Genomic DNA, 16403 nt, shown 5'->3' with positions numbered 1-16403 from the left:
CAAACCTTAATGTGGAATATAAAAGTCAGATATTATTATCAGATTATTCAGTATCGTAGCACTTTACATGTTTCCAGAAGAGAACAGTTGCATGTTCTTCCAAAGTGCATATTCTCTGTTAACAATTAGCTTTCCAGGACAGCTTCATTCTCCCTTTTGACTTTTATCTTATTTTGAGATGACACTAACAATAACGACCACTTACTTGCTTTCAAGTTTGCAAACTACTTAACCTACATTAATTAGCTCATTTAATTCTCAGAACAAGCCTGTGAGATAAATCCTAACAGTGTTGCTATCCTCATTGTAACTGAGAAGGAGAGAAGGTATGATTTGCTTAACATCACACGGCTCATAGAGACCAGAAGGAAATCCAGATTTTCCTGACTTCCTGTCCAGCCCCCCCTACACAACACTAGGGTGCTTCCTTTTGCATCTATTCAATAAATATTTAGTTAACCTCTACTATGTGTAATATATTCATAAACAAAATATGAATTTTCCTAACAATTCACTGTGTTTGGATGCTTTAATGCTATGGTGAGTTCAAGAGAGTCAACCACCTAGCAGAGGAGAATGTTACCAGCAAGATTCAATATAAGATCCTATGCTCTTTGCCTTTAGGGTCCCATTATTTCTTTCTCAGCTACAAGTTCCTTCTGGATGAGAATCAGTTCCAGAAAAGAAATTCTGCCTGGTAGATCCCTTCACCTTTTAAAAGATGAAAATGGAATTAAGGCAAATCAAGACATTTCTAGATACTCTTTGGGGGGCAGAAAATGCCAGCAGGTGTCTAGATATAATAATGACCAGGGACTTGGATTATCCCAGAGACAAGATGAAGCACAACCATCATCCACAATTTTATGTGAATTACTTTAATCAAGAAATCGGATAAATTCCCCCAGAGGTAATAACTCTACTTTGGGATAAGAGTTCTCATTGATGTGAACAAAAAGAGAAATTCTGGAATATGGGATAACAGATTTAGGGGTAGCTACAAATTTTAGCAGTCAAAGGATTGTCTGAACATAATTTTTTCTCTGAACATTTAGGAGAAGATGAATGATTGGTTTAAAGAGACAGACAGACATATAGATAGATAGGGAGACAGATAGATGGACAGACAGGGAGAGAGACAGACATTTTTTCTAGGTACTTAATATTTGCCAAATACAATACTAAACAGTAGGAATGTAAATATAAGCAAAAAAGTAAGATAGATCCTGACCTCAGGGAGCTTACAACTGTTAGGGAGGAGAACTGAGAATGTCCTTGGGCTGAACAAACGCTGGCAGGGGAATAACTGAAGTGGGTGCTCCCTCAAATTGAGGTCTGAGACAAAGTTACTAAATATATGAAGAAACTATAGAGATGTAGGGTTGGGGTCATCAGTTTGAAGATGATTGCTGCAGAGGAGACATAGAAGAAGTCTAGGACTCATGGGCAGAAATAGGCTTGTGGTAAGAATGGAAAGGCGCAGGGAAATAGGAGGGAGAGATAGAAAAGGTTATAGATGGCCACCAAAGATAAACTTTGCTTTACAAGGGCCCCAATTGCCACTAGAAACCATCCCTAGTTCTGTTGATCTGTGAGCCATAAACTGCAGGTTCATGTCCTAATAGATGATGACATCAGTTTACATTGTAGGTCTCAAAGCAAAAGTGTTAAAAGAATTTTTTATTTTACTTATTCTACTCTTGAAATTTCTTACCAACATACAATAATTAAACAACAAAAAATATTTATTTATTGATAATACCTCTACCCAAAATTCATGCATTTACTAATAACTCCTACCTCCATATCTTCAGAAAATCTTGGAAATCCCCCTTTTCCTTCTTTTGTTTTTCAAAAGCTTATTCATTTTTTTTAAATTCATCTTCTGCCTATTGGTTCTAAGGCAGAAGAGTGGTAAGGGCTACACAATGGGGATAAAATAACTCACCCAGGGTCACACAGTTAGGAAGTGTGAAGCTAGATTTGAACCTAGGACCTCCTTTCTCTAGGCCTAGCTCTCAATCTCCTTAGCTACCCAGCTGTCCCCACCACCACCACCACCACCACCGCCACCACCACCCCTGAGCTTATTCATTTTTGAAAGCTAGATGGAGTCCTCTCTCTTTTATGTAACTTTCTATGAGGATATCATTTTTCATTGAACTGCCATATCATTGATAGATTTTATCAATTATAATTTATCCTATACAAATGAATACATTATTTTGTATTATGTGTTGAAAGCCAAGTAGGCAAGACTAGTTTCTACTGACCATGGTATTATTTATTAGCTTTTGAAGTACCCATGAAGACCACTTCCATAATATTGCCTTCTTATACTCTAGAGCAATGTTGGTGAAGGTTTTCAAGTTGCATGCCCAGAAAATAATTTCAAACTGCCTGTGAGCCCTCGACATTACCCCAAAGATCGTAGGTAGGAAGTGTTCCCTTTGGGTGGCTTTTCAGAGGGGTTGGGCAGGCAAAATGCCCTCAGGCACTGGGAAGAGGGGGAACAGAGAAGTTCCTGGATTGTCAGCTTTTCAAGTGTGCCAATACTTCACCAACACTGCCCTAGAGTATTGATCCATGATCCATGATTAAGAACAGAAATTTGGTGTCACTCAAGCACAATGCAGAGAAAGCCCAGGAACCACAAATAAAACAAAAGAAAATAAATCTGATATTAAATATAACTCACCTGGAAAATGAGCTGGAGAAATAAAATTAAACAATCACTACAGTTTCTTAAAAGTGCAATTGAAAAACAAGAACAAAATCTGGACACTATATTTCAAGAAATTATAAACTAAAACTGCTAAGACTGGAAGTACAAAGTGAAGACAGGAAAACAAATCTCCAATCACTTACTGATAAAAGAAAAAATTTCTTGAATATCTAAGTCAAAATCTAAAGCTCGTATGTCAAAGAAAATTACTGTAAACATCCATAAGAAGAAGTTCATGTACCAAGGATTCAGAGTTGAAATAACACAAGACCTGATAGCTTCTACTAAAAATTAGAGGAAAAGTTGGAATACAGAATCACAAAAGGCAAAAGAGTTTGGATTACCATCAACAATAACTTACCCTGAAAAAGCTAAAAAATAGTTATCATGGTAGGGGATGGGGTGGGGAATGGAGCTTTAATAAGAGAGATAGTTTTCAAGTATTCTTGATGAAAAGATCAACTTAGTAGGAACACTGAAATAAAAACATGAGAGTTCTGATAAACAAAGAAAAGTAAATGTATTTGAGTGGTTGGAAGGAACTATATGATTATATAGTGCTAACATTTTAATAGGAAAAAGAATCATTTCTTCAATGTCTTCAAAGTGTTTTGAGAAATTTAGGAAAAACAGAGGACTTATAATGGATTGGTTCTGCTTTGAGGATTTTAAATGGGGAAAGAGAAGGGAGGGTAAAAGAAGCTGAAAGAAAAAGAATAGAGTGGAATTTACTATTTCCTATATGAGTTCATTTAAAGAAGAGTATGATAACATGGAGTAAAAAGTGGGAGGAGAACATCATATGAACCTCACATTTCTCCGAAATGAACAAAAGAAGGTTGAGCATGTATAGTTTGGCACAGAAATACGTCATATTCAACAGAGAAAAAAACATGAAACTGATAAGAGATGTTGAGAGGGACAAAAATACCAAGGAGGAAATATACTGACACTCCTAACTATGTACCCTGGCAAATCACTTAACCACATTGTCTAGCCCTAGTCCAAAGCTCTTCTTAGAACTAATACTTAGTATCAAGTCAAAGACAGAAGGTAAAAGTTAAAAAAAAAAAAGACATCGAGGAAGGGCTTCAGGACATTAGGAGATCCTAGGTGGAAAATGCATGGATGGACATGGACAAGACTACATTAAAATGAGTATGTATGGATGGGTTGCCATTCTGTCCCACTGGAGGCAGCAACTACATGGATGGTAACCTAGTTCCATTATACCAAATATCAGTTTCTATGGGATACAGAAATAGAAAGCAAGTTTTCAGAGCATGAAACTTTTCATGTGAGAAAAATACTGGCTCTGGTGTATAGTGAAGAAGAAACTAAAGACAAGAGCATTCAATGAAACTTTTGCTTTAATATAGAAGAGAGCAGAAGGAATTTCACAAAAGGACACAAGCAAGAGGGATAGTTTTGTTACTACCACTATTATATATATTAATTTATTAAATTAAATTTATTGCTTAATAATTAGTTAAATTAAAACAAATTGAATAATCAAATAATTAAATTAATAAATAATTTTTTAAAATTATGAACAGGAAGTTTAGTTTCATATATAATTTTCTTTTTAGTTTTTTTATATACTGAAATATCCAGGCTTATTAAAATAATGAGAATAGAATTTTCATAAATAGAAATAGAAACAGAGACAAAGGAAGATAGATGGGTAGATTTAATGAACTTGCCCTCAAGCAAACTCTTCAACAAGGCTAAACTATCTCCCTTCTTGAACTAGCCTTGATATGAAGTCAGTTTTTAAAGCCATGTTTATTAGACTTGTTAGGAAGAGTTGCAGCTCAAAATTCTAGACTTTGCAAGACAAACAACCTGGTAATCACAGTCTAGTCTACAACCGATAAACAATGGCTTTTTCAATGTTTAGCAAAATGTAATCTCATTGGCTACTTCTTGAAGTCAGTTCTTTTACAAGCTGCAAAATGGATTTCCGGTGGCAAACCACCACTCTTCCCCTACTCAGCGCCCCACATTCTCCTCTCAGCTGTGACTGGCATCATTGCCAAGGCAGCTGAGCAGAGTTTGCAGTATTTTAAGTGGGTTAGATTCTTCTAAGATCAACATTTCAAAGGAAAAGAAGGAACAGATGGGAAATGTGTAAGTACTCTACTTGCAATTTTTATTTGGTTAGCAATAGTGTTTATTTAGCACACAGAGGTCCTCACCTCAAGAACCCTGGTGTTTTTCCTTTGTTTGTTTTCTATGAACTTCAGCAAGTTTACACAACAAGAACCCAGTGAAAATTAAACATCTCCACAGTCTCAGGAAAGTCCTCCATCTCTTCACTTCTACCACTTGCCTCTGCCCTGGGGGTCTTTACCTCTGATTGGATGGCTCTTCCCAGAACTTCCATTTGAGAAGAGTGCTCAGACCAGCCAACTCTTCATTTCCCAACAGGATCTATTTCTCTGGACTTTTCCAACACCAGCTACCTTCTCCTCATCTCCTCCCCATTTTTCAAATCCCTTTTAAATGTTGCTTCATCTGACCAGAATATAAATTCTTTTTTTCTCATTTAAAAAATTTATTAATAGAGTTTATTCCTAAGTGTCCCAGTCCCTCCCCAATCTCCCCAAGTCACAGAAGGCATCATCTGAAAGAGAGACACGTCCATACACATAGAGTCTTTCATGTTTCCACCTTTCAGTTCACTCTCTGGAAGTAGCAAAGAATATGAATTCCTGAAGGCAAGGACTATCTCTCTTTTTGCTTATATTTCTATTCCCAGTGCTTAGCACAGCGGTAGTTAGGGCCATAATAAGCACTGTTTGACCGACTGACCAAACTTTTAGTAACTCAGAGAGTCTTGGTGTATTGGATAACAAAGTGACTTTGTAATCAAGAAGTTCTCAGTTCTAGTCTCTACTTCTGACCTATATTGGTTAAGTGACCTTAAGCAAGTCACTTAATCTCTTGGTGTTTTAGGCAACTTTCAAGATTAGAGGTTATAGGGGGCAGTGGATAGAGAGCCTGGTCTAGAGATGGGAGGTCCAGGATAAAAATCTGCCCTCAGACACTTCCCAGATGTGTGACTCTGGGCAAGTCACTTACTCCTGTTTGTCTCAGTTTCCTCTTCTGTCAAATGAGCTAGAGATGAAAATGGCAAACCACTCCTGTATCTTTGCCAAGAAAACCCCAAATGAGAACAGGAAGTCAGGCATGGCTGAACAACAAGGAATCATGGTTTGCAAAGGATTCTCTCACAATAACTATATTAAGTAGATGGGGCAGATAGCATATTTATCCCTTTTTTATGGATGCAAAAGCTGAGAGCCTGAGAAGCTAAGTGAGTCACCCAAGTCCCATGACGAATATGTGGCTGTGCATTTAACAAGTAGGTATACCCAGCAGGTGTTGCTATGGAGGACAGTATAGAAAATGAGAACTCTCCTCTCTTCTGGAAGAATAGGGACCAGTTCCTGCCAGACTGACTATCTCCTGCACCAGGAATTCTGGGGGATGATCTTCCCTCTGATGCCCACCCATGTTCCATATCCTTTATCTCATTTACAAATCAGGCAATATAGCACACTGCTTGGCTCACCATAGGTGCTTAATAAATGCATGCTTGCTTTCTTCCTTCCTCTCTGGTGGAGAGTAGAACTGAGGACAGAGATGACCTAACATGCTGAATTGTAAAACTCAAATTACAAAGAGATCAGTTTTATCCTAAAGGCAAGGACTGGAATTCACATGGGTTTTTTCTTCTTCCATTTTATGGAGATTATGAAGCATTATTTTATTATTTCAGTTACTATTAATTTTTTTCACCTTAATAGGTACTCAAAATCTAGACCAGACTCAAAATCTGGTCATCAAGACAGGAACTGTTAGTACCATGAGCTATGATTGTTAGTACTGAATGACCCAGAGGGGTGAATGAAGCAATACAGCAAATACAGTGCTGGAACTAGAGTCAGGAAGACCTAAGTTTAAATCCAGCCTTGGATACTTAGGGGCTGTGTGACCCTGGGAAAGTCACTTAACTTTCCTTTGTCTCAGTTTCCTCAACTTTAAAAATAGGGATAATAACAGCACCCACCTCTCAGGACTTTTGAAGGGGCACGTGAGATAAAAGCTCTTTAGAAAGCACTTGGCACTGTGTCTAGCACATGCTAGGTATGATATAGACACCGGTTCCGTTCCATTTTACTTCCTGTGTATTTTAAGCTAACCATTGGTTTCCACCATTTCATGGCAGTATATAATATTCAAGACCAAACATGGGCTTTTATGTGAAGCAACATTCAAGAGAAAGCCTAGAAAAAGCAAACAGAAGAATGAAAAGAATAGTGAAGAGAAAACTTCAGCCCCTCCTAAGCCATTAAAGGGGTAGGAACTAGCATAGGCTCCCTCTAAACTCTTCCTTCCAGAAAGCAAAGGCTGAGCTACTGAAGCTGCCTTAGCCTTAGTCCATTGCCCTGATTGCCAAAGGCACGCACCATGCTTCTCTCTCTGCCACATTCAGCTCTTAACTTCATTTCCCTTCTTCCACCCCCCTGGATGTGGTACAGGGCAATTAAAACATCTCCCACTGAAACAGAAAGCTCTGCCTTCCAGTTCCAAGAGAGTGACCGTTCCCAGGACTGTAAGGACTGTACGTCCCGAGGTACTTCAGTGCCCTAGCCCCAGCCCATGAGACGACTAATCGAGGACCCATGTGAACAGGTCTTCAGATCTCCGGAATCTTGATCCAAATCGATTCTGGGGTTTTTCCTGCGATAGCACATTGTCCAGAAGGAATATCTATTGAGTTCTTGAGTTTCTATTTTTGGTGGAAGATTAATAGGCTAGGTGAAAAGGGACTGATTTCATAAGACTATATTTAGAACTGTAAGATCATTTCATTTATCTCCCTTCATTTTACACTTGAGGAAAGTGAGGCCCCAAGAAATTAAATGACTTATCCAAGGTCACACAAGTAATAAGCCAGGATTTCAGATGTCAGTTTATTTCTTACAACTCTTCCACTACGCTATCTTGTTTCTTGTATGTGTATGCATGCTCAGTTTTGAACAAATCATCTTGTAGTGGGCAGAGCAACAGAAAAACCCACATTCTAGATCCATTTATGGCTTGAATAGTCTTTTTTCAACTCAATCTCTCTCTTTGATATTAGATATTTGATCTGATTTGATTTTTGATCTGTACATAATGGGAACTGACTAATAAGGACTCAGTACTGAAAACAGGGGTTCTAGGTGGATGATTGATTAACCCAATTCTGAAAATGTGTGATAATGTGGAACGTAGGTGCCCAACTCTCCATTTCAAAGCATGCACAGGTATTTTCTGAAATATCTCCTATTTATTGACTGGGAGGTGAAGAAAAGACCGTTTGGACCTTTTGGTTGGCTGCTGAGTCAGAACTGCCAGACACACAAAACGCTGCAGGGATTAAATTCATTCTTTCCTTCCCAGTAGCCACAAAGTGTTAGAATGACTCTCTGAGTCACCGGAGGGTGGCCTTCCCCCTTGTCAAGCCCACCATTGGGAGCACGATGCTCTGGACAAGCAGTAGCTTGTTTCTTTCTTCTTTCCTTTGATACAGGGTCTTGGGAGACCTAGAAAAATCCAAGAATTGGGGCTCATACCAGTTAGCCTGATGAGGAATCCAATGAGATTCTTTGAAACTTTTGAGACCCAGCCTAGCAGTGGGTCAATGGAAGCCAAGATATTATGTCCTGTGGCCAGGTCACCTGGGACAGAGAGCTTGCTGGTGCAGCTGGGTGGCTCAGTGAACAGAGACCCAGAGATGGGGAGACCTGGGTTTAAATCTGACCTCAAATATTGCCTAGCTTTGTGACCCTGGACAAGTCACTTAATTCCCATTGCCTAGCCTTTACCGTTCTTCTGCTAGAACCAGTACTTAGTATTAATGCTAAAAAAGAAAGTAAGGTTAAAAAAGGAGGGGCACGTTCCTTAGAATAGTTCCTTATCAGGTACAGTTAACTCTCCCTGGTTTTATGTAGCCCATACAAGCTTCCCACTTGGATATTGAAAATGTATTTTGTTCTATTTCTTCTTAGTGGCATACCAAATGTCACTTATTTAGGTTTTTATCACGAGCAACATAAGGCTTAACAGATTATTTTATCTCTTGCTATGTGCTGTGCTATCAAGGGGATCCCCTTCCTTTTTAGCATCTCAATTTTAAACTTTTACCCCAAAATATTTCATGAAAAATAAAGATGAATGAAGTCAAACACTCATTTTGTTGTCACAGTCCTTATGTGTCAGTGTTCTGAGAATTTATATAGTAAAAAGGCTGATACTTTTTAGAGTCCAAAGTAAACAGTTTGTACCAAGAACAAAGAACCAGAGCTCATAGAGATCTCCTGGAGGGTGAAGGAGGCAACTGCTGCATCAGGGCAGTAGGCCTAGAGCCAAAGAAAGAAATGTTAGTGGGTAGGTAGCTCCATCCTGACTCCTACTCTTATCCAAAGACCCTGGAGACAAATACGGGATTTCATAGCTCTTATAAACAACCAATATGACTTTGGGTAAGGAGGTCCCTTAGGTAAGCTAGATGATAAAGTAGATGAGAGGCTCCTCTTTCTAAGTTCAAACACTTACTGGCTGTGTGACCCTAGGCAAGTCACTTCACCTGGCTTGCATCAATTTCCTCACCTATAAAATGAGCTGGAGAAGGAAATGGCAAACTGCTCCAGTTTCTTTGCCAAGAAAACCCCAAATGGAGGCAGAAATGGTAAGACACGACTGAAACAACTGACCAACAAAAGGTAGTCCTTTTGGGGGGAGAGAACATAGAAAGAGAATAAAATATAGCCTTGTAAAGGTCAAATACTGAACAGAAGTCTAAATATTTTGGCCATATAATGAGAAGACAGGACTCATTGGAAAAGCCTCTGATGTTGGGAAAGATTGAAGGCAAAAGGGGAAAGGGACAGCACAAGATGAGATGGGTAGAGAGTGTCATGGAAACAATGAACTTGAATTTGTGCAAACTTCAAGAGATAGTGGAGAATAGAAGGGTCTGGCATACGGTGGTCCATGAGTAGGAGGCAGCAACACTAGAACTTTGAGATGCATTCACATTTAAGAAGCAGAAGAAGATAAGAAGCAATCAAAGAGATATAAGGAGCAACCAAAGATACAGTCATGGAACCAAAAAAGGAAAAGATAACCTAGAAATTCCAGTGATTCTAGTGTCAAATGACCCAGAGAGGTAAAGGAGATAAAGGCCAAAAAAGGTCAAAAATTGGCAAAATCCTTAGTGGAACATTTCCTTTGGGTGTTAGTGCCTCTCTCCTCCACTATCCTAGCTGCACCTGGGTCTGCTTCATTCAGCTCAGGCTAATGAGAATCTTGCGTGAGGCAGAATCACACCCCACTGGCCAGGTATGAAGGCCAAGCGTTCTTTTTTGCCAGAGAGGCGTGTTTCAAATAGTCTTTTTTTAGATATGAGGTATACAAAGTGTATTTATTCTTTGTGGTTGAGGCTATATTTACATTCTCTTTATCAATCACATCTCTAAATATCTCTAACATACCACATTCTCCACTGGGCTGCTTCTAACTTTTCTCCCTGGTGTCATTTCTCTCTCTCTCTCTCTCTCTCTCTCTCTCTCTCTCCTCCCCCACTCTCCTTCTCTCTCTGTTTCTCAGTGTGTCTCTCTGTGTCTGTCTCTCCCTCTCCCTTTCCTTCTCTCTCTGTTTATCTCTCAATATATCTGTCTGTCTCTCTGTGTCTCTCTTTCTCTCTCTCTCTCTCTCTCCCTCTCCCTCTCCTTCTCTCTCAGTGTGTCTGTCTGTCTGTCTCCCTCTCTGTTTCTCTCTCAATGTGTCTCTCTGTGTCTGTCTGTCTGTCTCTCTCTCTCCTTCTCTCTCTATTTCTCTCTCAATGTGTCTGTCTGTCTGTCTCTCTCTCTCCTCTCTCTATTTCTCTCTCAGTGTGTCTCTCTGTGTCTGTCTCTCCCTCTCTCTCTCCCCCTATGTGTCTCTGTCTCTTTATTCAAATACAGGAATCACAGCAAGAAATTCCATTGACTTCATGCAGATAGAATCATTCATAACGTGCTGTCTCCTACCAAAGGCATGAATCCTGGCGATATGCTGGTATTATTCAGAATCTCCATTTTCTGAGTGCTGCTCTCTGGTAGATAGGATGTGATTCCTGCTGCCCTTGTGTGCTGTGTGAATGTGCTGAGGATGTAACACTTTATAGAGTATCTGAGAGAACCTCCCTACAACTCACAGGTGCCTCTCCCAGCTGAAAACTATCCAAGATTTGGGGTATTCTGTAGAACTGTATGTCCCCAAACCATACCTAATGAACTACCACTGATATGTTTGCCTTTAATAATTAGCCAGAGAGGATATAGTGCTTCAAAGCAAAATTATTTAGTAAAATGTCAGAGTAAGGTAAGAATCGGCAAAGCATTTCACTTATAAACCTTGGGTGCCAGGGGCAGCCAGGTGACTTAGTGGATAGTCTGCCAGGCCTGGAGATGGGAGGATCTGGGTTTGGATCATCTGCCCTCCAATATTTCTTAGCTGTGTCACCTTGGGCAAGTTACTTAACTCCCATTGCCTATCACTCTTCTGCCTTCAAACCAACATATAGTACTGATTCTAAGAAGTTTAGAGTTTTTAAAAAAAATAAATTAAATAAGCTTTGGGTGTTCCCTTCCATGATGAAGCAATAGTGACAAGTAGCAAGTAGTAAATATACACAATGAGGTACGTGTGTAAGGAACATACATGTAAAGAACATACATGACACAAAAGGAATATGAGGAAACAGTGTACATGTGTAGGACTTGCCTATTTAGGAACTACAATGACCAGGGTACATGTGTACAAGTGAGCATACAAATATATGTGGCCAGTGTGCAAATATGAAGAGGCAACTCCCACCACTGATGCTTCAGGAGACTACTGATGTCTTCTGGTGATGTCACTGAAGCACTCACAGACAAGTGGTCAAGTGGATGCTGCTCAGAGGGACCAAGGGTCTCTATTAGACATTGCTTGGCTCAACTCTCCAATGTCTCCACCTTATGACAACTGAAATCCTTGGCTCTTTCTTCCTCAGGGAAGAATGTATTTTTAGCTTAAATAAAACCCTTAGATCTTTTCTAAGTCTTTTTTAAAAGGCAGAAACTCTGATAGGGAACTAGCAAAAAGCTTCTCTTGGAGTTCTCTTGTCTTGTTCTCTCAGTCTTGGTTCTATCTCTTTTTTTTTCTTTCCTGGAGAAGATTCTCCAAGTTCTACCAAGTTCTTTAGAGTCGAGATCACAATCCCTCTAGATAGCTAAGAGTCTTGGGCTAAGTCATTGTAAGTCTTCTTTTTTTTCTTTAAACATAACCTTCCACTTTAGACTAGATACTAAGTAAGAGCAGTAAGGACTAAGCAATTGGAATTAAGTGACTTGTCCAAGGGTCGCATAGCTAGGAAGGATCTGAGGTCACATTTGAATCCAGGACCTCCCATCTCCAGGCCTGGCTTTCTATCCACAGAGCCCCATAGCTGCCCCTTTTGGAAACTTCTGCCAGAAACCTTACTCTCATTTATGGTGAGTTTTTCCTCTGCCTCTAATCTTTGATCTCTTAATACTAGATTATAAACCAGATAGTGCTTATTTACAAAACAAAACAAAGAACACTAAATCTTGGGGTCAGTTATTCAATCAATAGCATTTATTAAATGCCTACTATGTGCCAGGCACTGTTCTAAGCACTGAGCATACAAAGACGGGGGGGGGGGGGGGGGGGGAGTTCCCATTCTCAAGGAGTTCATAGTGTAAACAACTATGCACAGAAAAGACATAGAGAGAGTAAACTTGGAGTTGTTGCTGTTGTTCTTTATTCTTCATACTAGAAGATAATGATATTGCAGGTCTTGTCTTGTGCATGAAATGAATTTAAGTGAGGCAGAATTCCAAGTCCATTGACAAGACAAAAGTCAGGATTACTGGGATGTGCTGAATGACATTGATATCTTTGATGTCTGACCAAGTTCTAAGCCAGCACTGGTGAACCTTTTAGAGATCATGTGCCCAAACTGCACCTTCAAGCTGCCTATGAGCCCCCCATATTTCCCCAGACAGAGGAGAGAGGAAGTGCTCACATTGGGCTGCTGGATGGAGTGGTGGGGCATGTGAACATTGTCCCCAGGTGTGGTGTAGGGGGGGCTGGTTTACATGGTTTCTGCCTGGTAATTCTTAGAGCAATAAATAACCCTGTTCCTTCTCTGAGTCTTTTCAACTATGTGCTTGCAAGTGAAGCTGGTGGTAAGTGAAGCTATGATGGTTTGAGTAGGAAGTTTTCAGGGTCCTTTGAGCAAGTTTAAGATTCAAAATCCCTCAAAGTTCAACTGGGTCATGTAAAATTTAAATTAATATCCAATGCTTCAAGTATTATTTTTATAAAGGTTATTTTATGACAAAATAAAACCATGTGACTAAGTTTTTCTACCTGCTCAAAAATCCCTGCTCCACCAAAGCCGAGACAGGAGACAGGAAGGAAAGAGAGAGCAAGTCGCAGAACTCCACTGAATTTATATCCTGTCTAAGTCAGCACATAATGACAGGAAATGAGTGGAGTGCTGGGGATCATAGTTTGGGGGGTAACAGATTCTAATTATACAGTCATTTGTGTGGGGGGGGGGATGAGCCCAAGTAGCCAAATTACTTTGTAATAACCAAAAAACAGGGAAAACTTGTGTGTCTATTGGATGGGGAAATGATGAACAATATATAGCATGTGAATGTAATAGAATATCATTGCATTATAACAAATGACTCATATGAAGTCTATCAAGAAACATGGGGAAACATATCAAATGAAGAAGAACTTGGCAGGTAAGTAGTGTAGTGGTTACAGAACAGGGCTTAGAAACAGGAAACTCATCTTCCCGAGTTCAAATCAGACTTCAGACACTAACTCTATGCCCCTGGACAAGTCACTTAACCCTTTTTGGAAGAACAAGAACAAGAAGGAAAAAGAAGATTAAGGAAACTGAATCAAAAGAACACTATGCATATTAATCGCAAATATGTAAATGGTAACAATAAATTCAACAATACCTGAATATTTAAGCTTCAAATCTTTAGTTGATCAATGATTCCCCCATTTGGGCATTGATTAAGATGGTAGTCCATCCATGCCTTCATATCCTGTGGACTAGACTCCCTCACTTAGCACTAATTGTTCCTCACCCTTACGTGACACTTCTACAACATGAAACCCTTACAATATTTCCTTTTCCTCAATGATGTTTCATGTCATTTTAGCAAGCAAACTATCTCAAACCCCCCAAACTGTAATTAAGAACAAGCCTTTACTGCAGTCCTGTAGGGCATTGAGACATGGGGCTGTCTCTCCCAAAGAGCAAGGTTCACAGAGAGGTTTTTATAATATAAAAAAAGAACAAAGATTCTCATTTAACACAATAGCTTATGAAGAAAACACTTTTAAACTTAGCACAATAGCTTTTATTATTTTTTTAAACCCTTACCTTCTGTCTTAGAGTCAATACTGTTTGTATTGGCTCCAAGGCAGAAGAGTGGTAAGGGCTAGGCAATGGGGGTTAAGTGATTTGCCCAGGGTCACACAGCTAAGAAGTGTCTGAGGTAAGATTTGAACCCAGGACCTCCCGTCTCTAGGCCTGACTCTCAATCCACTGAGCCACCCAGCTGCCCCCTAGCACAATAGCTTTTCAAGAAAAACTAGATTCCAATATTATGAAAGGAATAATAGCTATATTTTACTCCCTCGAATTATTTAAGACCTTGCCCATCATCAAGGCCAAACATGTGCAATTAGAACAAGAGCCTCAAATTTACAATAACATTTAAACTTTCTGGAGCCATTTGTTTCCTCTTCAAAGGAAAACTTAGCTGGAAGCCGCCGCCATGGGCACAGACAACCGAACCGCCGGGCTCCTACTGCGCCGAGCCAGCACCCTGCACCCGCAGACCGGCAACCTGCTCAACTGGGGCCGCCTGAGGAAGAAGTGCCCGTCCAGACACCAAGAGGAGCTACGAAATTGTATTCAAAACCCCCTGAATGAATGGAGTTCCCAAATCAGCCCCGATCTCCTTCGGAAGTTACCAGATGTTTTGGAATGTTCCCTAGCTCCCGCAGTAGAAAAAATAAATCCGGATGAAAGAGGGAAGATGAAAGTTTCTGCAAAACTGTTAAATGTAGGATCAAACTCTTCCTCCACGAGAAGCGCGGTTGAAATGGCCTGCTCCGCCCTGGGCATCGCGCAGCTGGACTCGGTGACCATCGCCTCGCCGCCCGTGGAAGACTGGAAGACGGCGTGAATCTCGCCCTGGAGCACCTGCAGCCTTACTGGGAGGAGCTGGAGAAGCCGGTGCAGAACAAGAAGGTGGTGGCCAGCGGCACCTCGGACCTGGACAAAGCGCAGCTGGGGCAGCTGGACCAGTGGGCGCAGGTAAAAGCAAACAGTAACCAATGAAGCTTGATGCCGCCCGACCAAGGAGTTTGACATACAGCTGCTGACTCAACGATCCCAAAGAACTGCTTTCTGAATCGAGTTTCCAAGAAGCTCTTCAGGAGAGTCTCCCTGACATCGGAGCAGATGGGGGGGTGCCCGTGTGGGTACTTGGGTATTCTGTCATAGTTAAAAGCAGAGGGATTATCAAATCCAAAGGCTGCGTCGTACAGACCCAAAGAAGGGATGCTGAAACTTCAGTGGAGGGAGGCCTACTGACTTTATGTTGCCGAAAAGGAATTCCTTCCAAGTTGCGAATCCCTAAGATATAAATACCAAAAGTTATAAACTTTAAATTGTGTCAGAGAGGCAAAGAATCTAGTCCTATTTTGACAGTATGTTTTAAGTACTCTATGCTTCCTTCCTTGTCTCCAGACCAATTCATTCATATATGAAACATTGTATTGTTTTAATTAAACTAGTGTTTTCTAATGGAAACTGTCTATAAAGAAAATAATTACATCCGTCTTTATTTTTATGACTAATATAAATCAAGAAAACTGTTGCTAGGTGTAATTTGAACATAAGCATCAGGATGAGATATATAGAGATAGATGTGCATATCTATCTCTATATATTTTATTTACCAAGAAAAATTCATTAATGACTTCTTAATTCTTAAATAAGGATGTTTAAGTACAGTTGTTAAAACTAAAACACTGGAGAATATTCTTCCTATCATTGATTGAAATTACATCTCAGAGTAAATAAAGAAGTTGGATTCTGCTATATACTATAGGTATTTTTTTTCTTTTCAATACATGAATAAAAATTTAACTTTTTCCCTGGCACTCTGATCCTTATAATAAAGCTATAATGATTTTGAAAAAAAAGGGGGGGAGGAAAACTTGCCAACCAATGAAGAAACAGTTTTTATAGTTTTACTTTATGTCGTCACTGGAAATATCCTGTGACTCAGAAATGCCCTCTGGAAATATCCAACAGCCCATCATACATCTCTCCATTGCCCTGTCTTTCTCTTACAACTTGGGTTCCTCAGAGATGCTCAAGTTCCAAATTTAATTACCATGGAACACCAAAAAGAGGAAAGCTTGATAGCTCATAGTATGGGAAAGCAGCCCAGAGAGACAGCTGGTGGTAAAGGAGATAGAGAGGGAGGTGTGGAGTCAGAAAGAACTGAGTTCAAATACTTACTAGATG

General features: G+C 39.9%; 1 pseudogene; it reads left to right on the top strand.

Moving 5' to 3' along the window:
• The first annotated feature begins 14637 nt into the window (after positions 1 to 14637).
• On the top strand, positions 14638 to 15702 carry LOC103104955 (glutamate--cysteine ligase regulatory subunit-like; annotated as a pseudogene).
• Positions 15703 to 16403: the final 701 nt, after the last annotated feature.

This window comes from Monodelphis domestica, chromosome 4, assembly GCF_027887165.1.
Source record: "Monodelphis domestica isolate mMonDom1 chromosome 4, mMonDom1.pri, whole genome shotgun sequence".
Classification (NCBI taxonomy): domain Eukaryota; kingdom Metazoa; phylum Chordata; class Mammalia; order Didelphimorphia; family Didelphidae; genus Monodelphis; species Monodelphis domestica.
This window is presented reverse-complemented; position numbering and strand designations above follow the sequence as displayed.